Here is a 3,157-nt window from a genome sequence, read left to right on the forward strand (position 1 = left end):
ATATATATATAATTACATGTGTAATTATAAAACTATATCAATGCATTTTTTTTTTTCATGTTAAGTTTTCTGCTTAAACTATTTTTGGAACAGTTTTACAATATACAGTACATGTTAATTAGCACATGTTAGCACAAAAATGTAAAACAGCTATATCAATTGATGTGAAAATTGACACATTAAAATAACAATGTTTTATAAATTAAACAGTTGGCATGAGAGCTGTGTATGTGCATCTCATAGGGCTTTTGATGGTACTTTACCCATTAAATGTTTTTTGGTATTCTGCTCTGGTCTAAAAACTATAATGAAACACTTAGGAGCGAAAATACAGAGAATCAGACCAAAGCTTGAAGCTAAAATGGCAAATATCTCCACAGCTACAGTAAATTTCCCAGGAGAGCTAACATAAGCTGGAACAAATGTGATCCATACAGCACAGAATATGAGCATACTGAATGTGATGAACTTAGCCTCATTGAAGTTATCAGGCAGCTTTCGGGCAAGAAAAGCTAAAACAAAGCAAAGGAAAGCTAAGAGGCCAATATAACCCAGTACAGCCCAGAAGCCTATAGCTGATCCTAAACCACATTCTAGAATGATCTTTTCTTTGTAGTGTTGCATATTGTTGTAAGGAAAAGGGGGGGATATTGTTAACCAAAGCACACATATAAGTACCTGTACAAGAGTGAAACCCAGAACACTGAATTTCTGTTGAGGAGGCCCAAACCATTTCATGACATTACTTCCTGGAAGTGTAGCCCTGAAAGCCATTAACACCACTATTGTTTTGCCCAGAACACAAGAGATACAGAGGACAAAAGTGATCCCAAATGCTGTGTGACGCAACATGCGGGACCACTCAGTGGGCCGACCAATGAAAGTAAGTGAACAGAGAAAACACAGAGCCAGTGAGAAAAGCAGTAGGAAGCTCAGCTCTGAGTTGTTGGCTTTTACTATCGGAGAGGCCCTGTTTTTGTAGAATACTAAAGCCATGCTCAAAGCTACTAAAGCTCCGGCTACAGAGAAAACAGTGAGGATGATACCGAGGATCTCATCCCAGGAGAGAAACTCCACTGGTTTTGGAAGACATTTGTCCTTCTCTTTGTTGGGCCAGTACTCAGGATGGCATGGATAGCAATCTAAAGAATCTGAAAAATTGAATTAATAGCTAAATTACACAGACATTTTAGCCCTGTGATGGACTGTGAAAATGGAAAATTGATTGATAAATGGCTTGGTGGAGCAGGGTTGCTTTAAGCCTAAAAAAAAAAAACCAGCACCTGTCTCATTGCTGATCTCTCCTTCAGCACAGTTAATGCAGTCATAACAGCAGACAGGTTTTCCTTTTTGTACAGCCTTCCTAGTACCTGGAGGACAGCTTTCACTGCACACAGACACAGGCACCTGCATGTGACAAGTACAAACATCACTCACAGATATTCACAGTTACATTGAAACATAACAAAATATTGTATACCGTTTCTTTGCCATCTTTCCAAATGATAGCTCTACTCAGGCTGAATTCTTGGCCTTTAGGTTGGGATGCATCATAATGGCCCACTGTCACAAAATCAATTGAACCGTCTCCCTGAAGCTGCCAATTCACAAGTTCATAGGTTGCCACAGGGTCTCCATTGGTGTCAAACGAAATATGATAATTATTTTGAGTGAAGTTTACTTGCTTAAGCTTATCAAAAACCTGCAGGAGGGACAAACAAAATCCAGATGGATTTATATATGTATATGTATATATCTCATACACACACAGGCACATACGAAGAAATGTTTAATTAGATTAAACTTATATCTCTCGTAGTTGAACGTAATTTAAATTCAGTTTGAAAACAATGAGAAATATTTACCTGCCGGGGTTCAACTTTCATGTTTTTGTCACAATGTTTTTTGTTACAGACAATAGCATCGAGGGCATGGGCTATAGCGTATGTGGCTTTGTACACCATGTTAGTGATCCGCAACTGGGACGTGTCAGTGTACGGGTTCTGTAAAGCGCGCAGGTCCTCTGTGCCATCACAAGCTGGCATACCAGCAGAAGAACCTGTCTGCCTTTTTAGACTACAGCTGAACGAACTTTCCCAGAATTCTGTCAGCAGGGGAAATTTTAGCGCTTGTTCTGGCGACAGGTCAAGTAGAAAATTACGAAAACCCGGGATAACTGACCGCGGGATTCCAAAGCCTACAGCACCGATACACAAATTAAAACGCATCATTTCTGGGTCTGTAACCCACGCCTCGCTGCCAATCCACTGCATCGGGGGAGGCGGCTGCTGGCTCAACTCTTCTAAAAGGATTCTCATATCACCTGAGGCCAGGAAGGCAACTATTACACGAGCCATTGATCTGCGAATGACATCCGCGACTCTTTTTAGTTTGCTGCGCGGCTGGGTCCTGTAATAGGCCTCGCTCACCTATTGTGCACCGTGAAAGGATAGGGGAAAAGTAAGCAACCCATCACAAAACACCAAATGTAATTACATTCGCTACATTTTAAGGGGCAGTCCACATAGGACGCATATTTACGTTCTCTCTGCGCTATTCTTAAACGTTATTTTTACAGGTGCGCTAAACAAACGATTTTGGATATGGCGCGTGTCAATATTTATATCCCAAATCTTATTTTCTCTCAAATGTTCTTCAGACCGTGTTGTAACCAATACTCTCTCTCTCTCTCTCATATATATATATATATATATATATATATATGGAATTCCAAATGGGCCGAGAAGTCTTGAAATGCTTATAGATGGTGTGGAGCCAGATTCTGCGACTACTGCTGTAACAGCTGCAGATTTTGCACAGGAATCAGTGTCGTTAAATATTAGATCTAGTCCGTTGGCAAGTTGAAAGGCTACTTTGACTGCCATTGGCACAGAGGCACAAGAGTCATATATATGATACCCTAAAGTGATGCCCGGGAGGAAATCAGAGCTGTTGTTGATCTCCTCGATGGAGAATTCAAAGGCACGAACAAAGCGCATCTCTCTGAAACCCACACTGTTGAAATAGAGGGAAAAAATACACTTAAATATACGACAACATGAAAACAATTGCACATCCCATTTTTCATAATCATTTCATAAGATTACAAACAACAAACAACAGATCATTGTAAATTCTCACAAATTGTAACAGGTTA

General features: G+C 40.1%; 1 pseudogene; it reads right to left on the reverse strand.

The window, feature by feature from the left end:
- Positions 1-237: 237 nt before the first annotated feature.
- On the reverse strand, positions 238-3,015 carry LOC107717703 (extracellular calcium-sensing receptor-like; annotated as a pseudogene).
- Between the last annotated feature and the right edge of the window lie 142 nt (positions 3,016-3,157).

The sequence above is a fragment of the Sinocyclocheilus rhinocerous genome, unplaced genomic scaffold (genome assembly GCF_001515625.1).
Source record: "Sinocyclocheilus rhinocerous isolate Xijiao unplaced genomic scaffold, SAMN03320098_v1.1 scaffold17177, whole genome shotgun sequence".
NCBI classification, from domain to species: Eukaryota; Metazoa; Chordata; class Actinopteri; order Cypriniformes; family Cyprinidae; genus Sinocyclocheilus; species Sinocyclocheilus rhinocerous.